The 14,341-nt window shown below is 35.9% G+C and overlaps 1 pseudogene across 1 annotated transcript in view; it reads right to left on the bottom strand.

The window, feature by feature from the left end:
* LOC309629511 (abasic site processing protein HMCES pseudogene) overlaps positions 1-8,822 on the bottom strand; it is a 41,533-nt pseudogene extending 32,711 nt beyond the window's left edge. The window contains exon 1 of the transcript XR_014249488.1: positions 8,125-8,822. The product of XR_014249488.1 is annotated as an abasic site processing protein HMCES pseudogene (transcript). The remainder of the gene's footprint in view (positions 1-8,124) is intronic.
* Between the last annotated feature and the right edge of the window lie 5,519 nt (positions 8,823-14,341).

Raw genomic sequence — 14,341 nt, 5'->3', positions numbered from 1 at the left:
CTTCAGGAAAGGAAGTCACATGGTTTACTCTCAATCTCTAAGTTATAAAAGGTTCCTGTCTGACAAACATTTAAGCTTCGTTTTATTATAACTCTATTCCTTAACATCAAACAATTCAATATGTAGAGTGCATATGAATAAGAATTTATGTAGAATAAATGCCTTCTAGAAATATTGACTGTGATGCCCGTTTCTGTAAAACAAATACAATGGGTCACTTCACTTAAATTATAAATCAAACATATTTCCTTGATGATAAACATCTCAGAATATGATTTTGAAGATATTTTGCTGAGAAAAGAGTAAGGAAGTGGCCAGTTCCAGGCATTCTGTGCAATGTTAAGCCATTGGTCCATGGCAAGCCGGTCACCTTTCCTTCATAGGACCTGTGCTACACTGCAGAAACTTTTTAAGTTAAGAATTTCCCCGACATTTTAGTCTTTCTCCTGCCTTCACTTCTTACCCTTCATTTTATATTTTCCATGTTGGTAAATTCTCAGCCTAAAAACTCCTCTGTGAATAGAGGCCATTGCAATAGGGGGGTTACTTATTTTTTATATTATTTTTCAAGTCTTTGACTCCTTTCAGAACTAAACCTGTATATTTATTATTATAGAGCACTAGGGCATAACCTCACAAAGACTATATAGAGTATAGTTGTTTGTAAAATAAATCAATATGCCTGGTTAACATTTCCTCATTAATTTTTTCCAATGTAAGACATGCTCTGAACTTTACATGATGAAAGAATCTTTCACTGAACATATGCGCTAAATTCTTTTAATAAATACTTATTGAGCAAGAACAGCTATGCTGGGTGAACGAGTGGAGCTCTCAGAGGAGCTTTAGGAATGATTTAATTAAATACCTTTATTTTAGAAAAGTTCAGTAAATACCATAACTCACCCAACAATTCAGAGGCAGAGATGGCACTAAAATATCGCACTGTTGATTTCTGTCCTAAGAGGCTACTTTCTGTAACTGAGTTAAGGTCAATGGTATTTTCAAGCAGGTAATTTTCCGAGGCCCAACCATTTCACCACAACCTTAATTTAATCATAAGTTCTTGAGAGACTTCTAGTGCACCAGATGTTGTACCAAATTTTGCTGAAGCTATTTGGGACCAGTGATACTTGCAAACTTCAATCGGATATTTGCAGAGTTCCTAAGCAATTAATTGACAGTAGTATTCTATAGTGCAAAGATCCCTGGTCTGTTAATCAGTGAAGAATCCTACCAATAATTTTTTGGGGGCCCTTAAGCAAGTCCCTTGATTTCTCTAGGTCCTCATTTTTCTTTAGTAAAATTATGAGACTGGTTTAAAGATCTCATTTTTTTCTTACATTCTGACTCTATAACTCAAATTTGGCTATTGTATAGATACTCAGGGTGATAATGACTAGATGACCCCCATTATCTTAAAGGGTATTTCATGTCTTGCAAAATTTAATTGGTGTCTCATTGTTCATTAAGTACTTTAAGTATTTTATACAGAATTTTAGTTTTGTTTAATTTTTAACAGGTATATATATATATATATATATGCATCAGTGTATGGGGATTTTGGATTTTGTTTATCCAAAGGTAACTATCCTGTGAAAGAAAATGGCTATAAAAACATAGTCTCTTTCATGGGAAGCCAGTCCACTTAAAACTAACTGTAAATAGACCATTAACACCTCTATACTTTTACTTATGAAACTGACAGAAGTTTAGCCTTGGGTAAAATCAGCTCAGCACACAGTGAGAGGAATGTGGTGGCCTGCACCTCATTGGAGAACAGACTAAAAATTCTTCTTAAGCGGCCCTCAGTTGGAATGGATTGCTTCATGAATTCTTTCCATATCTAATTCTCATGATTCTGCAATAACTCTACTTCCTGAACATAAAAATAGGTTGTCAGCACAGCAGTGAAATGGTGACTCCCTTCCACCCTAGGAAGGAAGGGTCTCTGTTAGATGAGTAACCACAAAGGTGGACAGGTCCAATTCCCAACCAAATTCACATTTTTTTCAACTCAAATGAAATACCACTATCTGTTTTTTTATTTTTAAACCACCTAAATTTTGAGGACCTGATATGACTGAGAATACTGAGCTATAGTGGACACATTCTTGGAAGTGAAAGGTACTCTAAAAATACAGATATCATTGACCTGGCATCAATAGGCTCTCACTACATCCCTTCATTCCCCTCCCCCCACCCCTGCAGTCTATCTTCAGTAAAAGTGCATCCAAATATAAAGTATATGGGTCGTGTCCCATTCCATGGGATCTTGAAATGTCTGGACTTAAAACGGGATAAAGCTAAAGCTGTGTTTGAAGTGTCCTAAACTAGGGCACCAAGAGCAGCTGCTCTTATTTCCAGCTGGATCCCTCAGCCTGACAGGGAAGAAGAGCAACAGCTACCTTGACAAATTCTCATTTCCAGGCATTTGGAGATTCAGCTGTGAAGATTGCTCAAGGCAAAAAGCTGACAAGTCCAAAGCAAAACAAAACAAAACAGAAAACAAGAATCAGAATAAAAACAAAAATTATTCCATCATTTTTAAAGGAAATAGTCCATTTAAAATGTGAATCAAACACATACACTATTGACAAATTTTTATAGCGTTCTGTAACTCTGCTGCTTCTGATGTTTGTAGTTGTTCATATTCATGATGAGGAGACAGGCATTCAAAACTTTTCAGGTAGATTTTGAAGACTACATTCAGAAAATGAGATGTACCTGTGTAGAGGCTTGATCTATAGAACCAGGCTTAAAGTAATGAGGAATGACTTACAGTTACAGAAAAATTCATCATTTGCTTTATTATTACTACTTGCCATTTATTGAGCTTCTACCTTATATCAGGCATTGTATTAAAATCTTTGTTTATGCTCTTTCATTTTTACCACAAGCCTATGAAATAAGGAATGGTAAGTGTCATTTTATAAATGTGGGAAGCGAAGCTCAGAGGAATTAAATTGACCAAGTTTACACAACTAGATAGGGGTAGATCAAGGATCCAAACTCAGTCAAACCCTACTACAAGCCTGTCTTTAAAAATACTATGTTGAGTGGCAGGGAAAAAAAATTGAAATTATAACCGATATTTTTCTTCCTTAACCCTGGTACTCCCTTTAATGCCATGATGCTATCCAGTCAAACTAGGTAAATCTAAATGCATTAATTGAGGAAAGAGGTGGCAGAGCAGGGTGAGTAAAAAAGACTGTTATTTTGGCTTTTGAGCTTTAAAAGTATAGCTCTTGAGGAGGGGCAGAGACCAGCTGATTTTATACTCACCCCATATCCTCTTCCTCCTATAGCACACAGCTCATTGTTACTTTCCAGGCTCCTTTGCAGTTAGGTGTTGCCATGGAATATGAATGGATGTGATGTGCACCATATCCAGGCTGGGAGCATTAAAAAAAAACAAACACCTCCACATGGGATAATCCATGTTCCTCTTCTTTCCTTGTTGGCTGGTTGACTGGAATGAGAGGACATGCTTGGCAAACTCAAAAGTGTTGTGTTAGACACGATGGAGCCCTGTATCATTGCATGGAGGAGAGCCACTGTTCGGAGGATCAGTAACACCTGTTTAAACTTGAAGAAATATACTTCCATTGTGTCAAGCCACTCCAATTTGGGGTTTAGGTATCATGCACTAATACAGGGAAAAAAGCTTGAAAAATAGATTGAAGAAGGATATCTGATGAATATGTATATGTAAGGGGAAGGGGTGGTACAGGGGCTGGAGTGTCCCCATCTGGAGTCCAGATAAAGATTTCTTGAAAATATATAGGACAAAGACCTGTTTTTTTTTTCAAGAAAAAGAACAGGTTTTTTGTTTGTTTGCTTTTTGGGAAGGGATGTGTGTGAAGATTGATGGAGCCATACCTATTAGATAAAAATAGATTTATAAGAAGTATCAATCAATAGCAATAAGCCCTTCTTGTCTGGATCTCAAATTGTTTAAAAAGAAAAATATTTATTAGACACTTTAAGTGTGAAATATATGAATACTAAGTAGATATTTGATGATACTAGGGAATTATTTTCTGCGTGCTAATAGGATTATATCTTTCTTTTTAAAAGAATTCTTACCATTTAGCGATTGCCTAAATGTTTTCAAATGAAATAATATGATGTCTGGGATTTTCTTCAAAATAACCTTGGTGGGGAATGCTTGGGAGTATAGGTAAGACAGGATTGGTTTGGGGTAGATGATTGCTAAATCTGGGTAATGGATACATGGGGTTCATGATATTTTCTCTATTTTTGTATATACTTGCAACCTTTTATTATTAAAAAGTCTAAAAAAAGAAGAAAATGTTTCCTAGGTTGGGGAGAGAACTGGGTTACAAAGCAATGAACATGTAGATATTATGAGATCCTGAAAAAGTTATTCTGCCACTTTTTTTTAAATCCCAGATTAAAACCTTGAGAAGGATACTCAAATCCTCATATAGATTTGTAGAATTAGAGAGCTGAGAGGCCTGTGCCTTACTTCCCAGGAAAGCCTGGGCAAGAAGCAAAATCCAGTGTGGAACTGAGTGTATGGTGTGTGTGCAAATAGACCCTTGGCCTCACAGTTTCCTATGGCCGAATGTGGCCCAGAAGCAGCAGAATGTGACCAAGGAAACACAGGAAGAGAACCAGACCTCTTGGCCGTGAGAATGAGGGATGACTGAGCAGTGACCTGTGTGGACCTAGGGACATGAATCAAATTCATGGTGGATATCTCAGTGAATGGTTAGATGGCAGTAGAGGACCAGATGTCTCCTGGTGCCTCAGCATAAAATAAATCCTTTGGAACTGAGCCGAAAACCTGGGACAAAGAGAGGATCCCTTAAGTGACCAAGATTAAGTTTCTACCTCCTGGTAAAACGGGAATACAGCATATACAGGACGTTCAGTTACACACAAATAAAGAAAATGAAAATTTTTCTCACTTGCATGTTTGAACTACAATTCATATACACTACAATTACAGTGCCTTTCAGAAACCCAGTGATTAATTCCACCACATTTTAGTACCCCGGATGAAGCTCTAAACACATCCTTGTTTCTCTATTTTTCTTCTTCATTACCTTTATCTCAGCCCTTTATGTCAGTTAAATATTTAAATTCTAAATTCCTATAGGAAAAGCTCTTCCAGGGAGGTAAGAACTCTGGGCTGAAGCCTGTGCTCTGCTCATAACTATTTGTGTGACAAGTGAAAATAATTTACCTTCCTGGAACTGAGATTCTTCTTCAGTGAAATGAGGCTTTGCCTCTAAATCTACATTCAAATTCTCTTTAAGAGTGGTTTTTTTTTAGGGTTTGGTTTTGTTTCTTGTCCTCCAGGTGGCCAAGAATGTCAGGGAATGTCAAACTATACCATGTAGACTCACTAGTTGACCCCATATGATGTAGTTTCACAGATCATAGTCCAAAATAAAATTTCTCAAACTGGATTAGGGGTTAGGATAGAAGTAGTCAGTGTTTTGTGTGTATAATATTACTGGGGAAATCATAAAATGACAAATTCCAAATACTAGAAGGGATTTTAGAAATTATCTAATGCATTCTCCTTTGGTTCTCTCTCTCAAGAGAGAGTAACTTGTCTGATATTACAAATGATAGTGGTAGAGCCCTGCTTTGAACACGAGTTTTTTTGGTTTATGGTTTTTTCACTACTCCTTCCAGCTTCAACTATAAAGCTGCCGATTTCAACATGTCTGTCTTTGTTGTTCATCCCAACTACTATTACTGAGCATCTGTTGTATACAGAATGCTATGAAAGCTATGTGAGTCATCGTCGTCAGGGGTGGTGCTCATATTTAGGGGGGAGAGAAGCACCCATATTTTAAAATTATATCAGATAACACAATTCCAAGTGGGCTTTGTTGAGAGCTTCCTTAGGAGCCTTAAATAAATGTTTTGGATGTAAAGTTGAAGAAGAGCACAGTTCTGGGAGACGAATAGTATTTGACCTGGACCTTGAAATTTGGGCAAATTTTTCTGAAACGTGGAGTAGGAAGAATTGGGAAAGATATTTCAGAGTGGAAAAAAAGCATCAATAAAGTTTTAAAGAAAGAGAATGTAGAAAATTGGGGGGAAAATCTCTGTTTTACTGATGTACCCAGAATCATGGCAAGGCTGGAAGTTAGTCCTGGGGTTTGGGCCTTGCCATGGAAGAGGGAGTCATTGAGTTTAAAGGAAATGAACAATGGTGTGAGCTCAGTGGACTCAAGAGTCTCTTAAAGTTAAGTTTCGCAAAGTTAACCAGATCCCTGTTTGGAAGAATACATTGTTTACATGTTTCAGAAGTACATCTAAGCATGGGAAATTAATAGGGAGGAGCTTTGTCTGAATCCCTAAGGAGGTCAATGAAATTAGGGTTAGCTTCACTGGGAACATTAAGTTTAAAATTTGAATTCAACTAGGTACCAAATTAGGACTGGGAAGATGCTGGCTTTAGGCCAGAACACAGAAATACAATGGTAAATTAACTTAAAGTGTTTTAAATTGTTTTAAAATAAAACCATTTGCGCATAAGAACTTTAGGGCTGTGTAAGGGCCTGAAATAATTCACAAGTTTGCATTTTCAGAGTGACAGGAGCAGCTGACAATGCCTACTATGATTTTCCTCCTGAGGGCTTGTTTTAACACTGTCTTACCTTCACACATTATAAGGTTTAGCTTTTGGTAATGAAAACAAATAATTCTAAAAAATGATATTAGGTTTGCCAGGTTCCAGGGTTTTTGTCAGTTTCCAACTGCATTGCCTCTGCCTTTATATCTGGATGGTACTTACAAATAACTATTGTCCCAGGGGAATCATTTATGCCACGGAAATAGAAAAATAAATGAAATCTGTATGCTTTTTTATGATAGCAGCTGATCTTGCAAAAATTCCCTCCATGTGTAGTTACTTAAAATAATGTGTAAAATAATATGAACTCTGGCTCTGGAGCCCAATACCTGGATTTTAATTTCACTCCTACTACTTTCTTGCTCTGAGACCTTGGCAAAGGTAACTTCTCTGTACTTAGTTCCTTCATCCTTAATATGGAGATGATAATAGTAGCTATCTCATAGAGTTGTTTTGAGGCTTAAATGCATTATCATATGTAAAGAACTTAGAATGCAGCTTGGCAGACAGTAGCATTGTAAAAGTATCAGATATAATAGTAATAATTTTAATTAATTAATTTATTCAGTTGCATTAACCACTGTTCTCACGCTGCTCCTCATATCCCAACTATGCCAGACTACCTGTTCTTCCCAATCAAGCCAGGCATGTTCCCATCTCTTCCCTTAGTCTTGAGTCATTCATTCTGATGAAATGAACTTCCCTCACTTAACCTCTTGATGAAATGTTCTCATTCTTTAGCTTTTGGATCCTGTGACATTGCATTTTGAAGTCTTCTCACACCATGCCCTTCTGTAGCAACCCTTAGCGGAATTCATTAAAACCTCTTCTGTGCTCCCATAACGTTTTTCATATAATACCATTGTTATATATTTATCCTTGTTGCTAAAGTATGAGTCTACAAAATGTTGCCCTTTAGTCTTTTTTCTCTCCAGAGCCTTAGACAGGGTCCTGTTCCAAATGAACACTGTATAGATAGTCATCAAATTAATTAATTAGATGGCACTGTGCATATTGATATCAGAAAAAGTAAAATCATTAGAAATCATGAGACTCCAACAAAAATATCACTAAAGTTTGTTGAACTGTCTAGAAATAAGAATTTAAGTAAATTAATACCACATGCAGGATTACAATGGATTGAAAAGAGGCTTTTCAAGAGTGTTTTCTATGACAACTCATGCCAATTAATTTTTATTGAGTGTGAAAACAATTATGCTGTGGTTTCCCGCTACAACAGTAACAACAAATTTTTTCTAAAATTGTGAAGATTTATAGCATGACATGTCACCATACTTCGAAAGCTTTTAGGTCCACCAGGTTTTATTTATCTAGTCACAAACACTAAGTTGTATTCATACACACATGCACGTGTATACACACACCACCAGCACCACTGTTACCATCCCCTAATCCAAGGCAATCTCTCATGGATCCCCTCAGTTAATTAATTATTAGCATGATTTTGAATTGCTGAGCAATATGAAATCCTTTCTTATCACCTTTGGGAATTCATGAAGAAAGAGTACTCCTAACACTGATGAGTCTGCAAGCTAAAATATGTCAGATAATTCAGTAGATATTTCCTAAAAGACAAAAATGCAAATTAATTATTTTAGTTCAGTGGAATTAAGAAAGGCGCAATAACAAAAACAGCATAATGATAATAACGATAATGATAAATGCTACAATCTACCAGGAACAGAGGACAATCATAAACTTGTAGTTGATAAAGAATATTGTCTCAAAATACAAAGTTCACAAAATGAATTGGACAAATTCATAATCGCTGAAAAATTTTAACACACGTGTCGGCAACCGATCTACCAATCGAATAAAATTTAGCGCTGAATATGGAAGATTTGAAGACAAAATTAACTAGCTGATCTAAATATCCAAGCAATTGGTCACAAAGGGAGTTTCACCAAGTTTCAAAGAATCAATATCATGTTCTTGAACCAAAGTGGATTTAAATTAGGCATTAGCTACATAAAAGAATGCTCACACCGACACTCAACAATAACACGTTTGCAAATAAAGAAACACACTCTAAAATAAGTCATGAGTTAGTGAGGAACTCATATTCAACTCAAGAAACGACAGAAGAGGAACTAAAGAAATTTGTAGGAAAAAAATGCAAATGGTAAGAGCCAAAAATAATTTTTAAAAAAGTAAACAACAAAATCAAAGGCCAATTCTTTTTTTTAAATTAATTAATTAATTAATTAATTAGTTAATTTTTTATTTTTGGCTTGTTGGGTCTTCGTTTCTGTGCGAGGGCTTTCTCTAGTTGCGGCAAGTGGGGGCCACTCTTCATCGCGGTGTGTGGGCCTCTCACTAATGCGGCCTCTCTTGTTGTGGAGCACAGGCTCCAGATGCGCAGGCTCAGGAGTTGTGGCTCACGGGCCTAGTTGCTCCACGGCATGTGGGATCCTCCCAGACCAGGGCTCAAACCCGTGTCCCCTGCATTGGCAGGCGGATTCTCAACCACTGCGCCACCAGGGAAGCCCCAAAGGCCAATTCTTTAAACAAACAAAAATTAACTAATTTTAATTGCATGAACCTCTATCCAAACTAATCAACAAAAAGAGAGAAAAGACAATGGATTGGATAAATGTACTAAATATTCACTAATTTGTATTAGATTTTAATAAATAATTTTAAATTGTCAATAAATCTTAGGAATAAAAAGAAGAGATGACTGTTTTCTAGAAAAATATTAATTTTAAGTTTGACTTAACAAAAAATAATAAATGCATTAAATGAATAGTAATTATAAAAATTGGTTTGATTGGTTTGATTGGTTTGATTCCCTTCAGAATATACAGAGGTCATGTTTTTTTTTGTGTTTTTTTTTTTTTTAACATTTAAAAACAAGATATTTATTATTAGCTTTTGAAGTTCAATATAGATATGACTTCTGATAGGTTTTTACAAATACTGAATAGCTTCCAGATCTTGTCTTCTTTTGAGGATCTTAGGAGATTCTTTTTTTTTTTTTTTTTTTTATTTATTTATTTTGGCTGTATTGGGTCTTTCGTTTCTGTGAGAGGGCTTTTTCTAGTTGCAGCAAGCGGGGGCCACTCTTCATCGCGGTGCGCGGGCCTTTCACTGTCACGGTCTCTCTTGCTGCGGAGCACAGGCTCCAGACGCGCAGGCTCAGTAGTTGTGGCTCAGGGGCCTAGTTGCTCCGCGGCATGTGGGATCCTCCCAGACTAGGGCCCGAACCCATGTCCCCTACATTGGCAGGCAGACTCTCAACCATTGCGCCACCAGGGAAGCCCCTAGGAGATTCTTAAGAACTACCAGATTTGATGACTGCAGTTACCATCCAAGGAGGAAGAAAATTCATGACTTCTCAAAAATGAAAATTAACATTAAATTACAAGTCTTTTTTTTTTTTTTTTGCTCTGTCTTGCATGGCTTGTGGAATCTTAGTTCCCCAACCAGGGATTGAACCAGGGCCCTGGCAATGAAAGCGCCAAGTCCTAACCACTGGACTGCCGGGGAATTCCCTAAATTACAAGTCTTGATTATTCTTATGTACTTTTTAACAAAATGGTCAACAGAATTTTAAAAAAACACAAAAAAAATTTTGCATTTTACATAATAAAATACATAAGCATTTTAAAATACAAAGTGACACTATGAAGCAGTGACAGGTCTTCCTCTGTCACTTGTAAACTGGATTAGAAGGCCATCCCCAGAATTCCAGTAGTGCTGTGGAAATATTTTAATTTACAATTGGGATAAACTGAATTCAGCTGGGAGCCAAGGGGTCTAGGTTCTAGTTGCCATCTTGCACCATGTGATCCTGAATACACTCAAATTCTGGACATCAGAAGGCCCATGACAAAATGAAAGGGGCTGAATCAGGTCATCTTAAATATCCTTTCCAGCTCTGCTATTTTGTAACACCATGAAATCAGAGTAACATGTCCCAAGCTGTTTGGGATCAGGGATTTTAGAACCTAAATTCAACATACAGTACTTTCAATCTTCATACTTCTTTTTTGTGTCCTGGTCTTATTAAATATATGTGTATTTCCACATTCTGTGTCTTTAAATATATTTTCCTTTTTAACAGTCTTTTCATCATTAGCAGTAAAAAAGTTTCTCAAGGGTGTACTTTTCATTTCTTGCTTTTATTTTTTTTCAACTTGCTTTTTCAGTTTCTCCAAGATCTCTTCCGGAGTTGTGGAGGCCAAAAGCTTCACCACTTTTTCACGAGATTTACCACCCTTGTTCATTGCACCAGCTTTCTTAGGCATCTCGGTGCCCAGAGGGAGCCGGGCAGCAGCCCGAGCACCGGGTCCTGTCCGCAGCTCCCTCACCCCGGAGCCGAGCCGCAGCATCCACGCCAAGGAGGCGGCAGGGAATCAGAGGTCATGTTTTTAATGTTGATTTTTACCACACATTCAAGGAATATGTTTTATTTATATATATATATATATATATATATATATATATATATATACACATAATACACATAAATACATATATAAAATAGAGAATATATAGAAGAAGCAACTCAATTCCTATTATGAAGTAGATATTATCTCAATCTCAATAACAGTAAAACTTATATGGTACTTTACCATTGTAACCGAGCAGGACCCTATGGAGCCTTCCTGGGACAGAATCCCCTGTCTCTTCTTCCTGCCTCTTGTTTGTAGAAAAACTTTAGCCTCCTAGGCCTTCTCCGAGTTTCAAAGAATAAATTTAATCAGAGAAGTGAGAAAATGCAGCAACAAAGGAAAACAATCAAGACAAAATGATAATAGTTTAGCCATTAAACAAAGTCAAGGACTTTTAGTTCCTCCTCAAGGTCTATAGATAATATCCTGAGCCATATCCTTTGAGCTGTTTGACAGCTACTAAAACCCCCACCAGGTGGAAGAAGTTAACTATAATGCTGCCCACAAGCACCTAGAACCCAGACCAGCTGAAACCAGAAGGTTGATGATGTTGACTCCTGATTATCTCACCATCACCAACCAGAAGAAAGTCCATGAGCTGATCACACACCCTAAAACTCTTTCCCTCACTTTGTCTTTAAAAACCTTTCCCTGAAAGTCACTGGGGAGTTCAGGCCTTTTAAGCATTAGCTGCCTGGACTCCTTGCTTGGTGCCCTGCAATAAACTCTGAACTTTCCTTTACTGCAACCCAGTGTCAATAGATTGGCTTTACTGCACATGGGCCAGTGGACCCAAGTTTGGTTTGGTAACACCATGTGTTACATACTATTTTAAAAGTGGTAAGATGGAAATTCTTCTGCACTGCTGGTAGAAAAATAAGATTATACAACAATTTTAGAGATATCCAATAAAGCTGAAGATATATTCTTTGACCCCTCAATTTCTCCCCAAGAATTGCTCTTGTGTTCATGCCCTGAGAGATGTGTTTTAGGATGTTCATTGCATTGCAGTGCTGCATTAGTGATGAGTTAGAAACAATTCAATATCCAGCAAAAACTGTGTAGTTAATATTGATAAACAAAAGCCGTGTATATTAGTACGGATATATCTCAAAAACATAATATGGAATTTGGACAGTAAAAGTAGAGCAGCCTACAGAGATTTGACAAAACACAAAGTCAAAATAGAGGTTCTGTGGAGATAAGGGGTGGGATTTGAATCAGGAAGGAAATTATAAGTAGCTAAATTATATCTGTAATATTTTATCTCTCTGAAAAGGAAAGAAAACAGAAAAAAAAATCTGAAGAAAAATAATAAAGGAATTGTTCCAGTATCCAATTAGAGAAAACAAATCTACAAGATATAAAAATCCAGGCCAAAATCAGACATTACTCCAGTAACATTCAATTCTGTATTACAACAGAGCAGTGTCTTCAGGTATCTAAGGAAAGAAACTGTGACTAAAGGATATTCTACTAGTCAAGATTCATTCATTGTATAAAGACAGTTACAGGTCGACATTCTCTCACATGAAAGAATCCAGGGAGTATAAGTATGCATGAGCCCTTTGGGAAAACATTTCTTAACAATAATATCTAGTCAATTAAAGGATGACTCAAAGAATACAGAAATGAAAAATGCATGATTTAAAAAAATAATAAAGATGACTAAGTAAGTAAGTGACTCCACTTAAAAACAAAAATATGCAAAACAATTTTGCTAATTATGATAACAGAAGTATATTTTACAAACATTAGCAGTGTAAACCTAATAGAAACCACAAGCTGAGAGGAGGGATTTGATGCAGTAATTGTCAGAGTTCTCATATGCTCAACATTTTAGCCAAAGGATTCACAATCCTGTCTACATTCAAAGTGCATAGTTAAAACATAATGACTTCACTTGTTTTTTTATACGAATTTTTTTAATTAGAAGAATTTTTTACAAAATATTTCTTGTAGCAAAGAAACACACAAAAAGTCAGCAACTTCAGATTAATTTCACTTTCTATTGCTTCTGCTACATTTAAGTAAAGCACTTATAATAAATGTTAGCACTTATATTACTGCATACTATTATATTAAATGATTATTATACTATTATACTACTAATTATTATACTAATATATACTACTAATTACTCAATAACATTACTCATGTTATTGGTTTTCCTCAAATACTGATGATTCTAATTTGTCTCTTCATCTTTGTATTTAAGAATGTTTAATGTTTTGAGAATATGATTTCTGTGTTTTCCAGCCTGTCTTCAAAATTGTAAAAGAGGGAGAAACGTGCTGTTTGTCAGGTTATACCAATAGCTGGCATTGAAAATATGAGAATTTCCTCTGCCTTTTAAATGTAACCAGTCATCCAAGGTCCTACCCTGTGTCTCAGGTCTAAGCATTCATAATTACTGCTTTTGCTTAGAGCGAAAGCACATTTTCCTCTATTGTCTATTGCCTGGGGAGTGAGAGATGTGAAGAGCAGATCTCTCTGAATATTATCCTGAAGTTTGCCCCAAGACTTCCTTTCTTAAGGATCTATTACCTTTAAACTTGGCAAACAAACATCCAAAGCCATTTCTACCTTTTATAGCAGTGCTCCCTTTTAAGTATATTGAACTGTGATTTTCTCAGGAATCAAATCCTATGTGTGTGTGTGTGTGTGTGTGTGTGTGAGATGTATATATATATATATATACATATGTATATATGTGTATATATATATATACATATATATATAGATATAGATATAGATATATAGATATAGATAGACATATAGATAGAAAACAATGATCTAGTATACCTTCTGTTAAATGGAGGTGAATCTTCCTTGTTTTCAGCACTGTAACTCATTTATATTGATTCAAAATTCATATATATAATAGATACAAGTACTTAATATGTAATTCTATATTTATAATTTCCACATATATACTCACATGTGTACATACATTTAGTGATTTCTAAGGGTGTAAAAGATCAGAAGGAGGTAGGTACATGTTCACATTTGATTCACTTTCACTCAATATCTCTTTAAGTTCGGAACATAATCACTTTCCTTGTTTAAGAAAAAGTTATACTTAACAGAAATTCCAGGAATTCAAAATAACACAGGTCAAGCTGTGTGTGTATGTGGGTAAGGATTGAAAATAATCCTTACATAAATAAATATCACTAATTAATACTTTTTATAAAAAATAAAGTTCTGAAGTATACCTCTCATATCCTTTTTATCAATATTAAGATAACTGACATCAGACTTTTAAAATTTGTTAGAAGTCAAATTTTTAATTTCAGAA

This window comes from Balaenoptera borealis (genome assembly GCF_965194805.1).
Source record: "Balaenoptera borealis genome assembly, chromosome: 5".
Classification (NCBI taxonomy): domain Eukaryota; kingdom Metazoa; phylum Chordata; class Mammalia; order Artiodactyla; family Balaenopteridae; genus Balaenoptera; species Balaenoptera borealis.
This window is presented reverse-complemented; position numbering and strand designations above follow the sequence as displayed.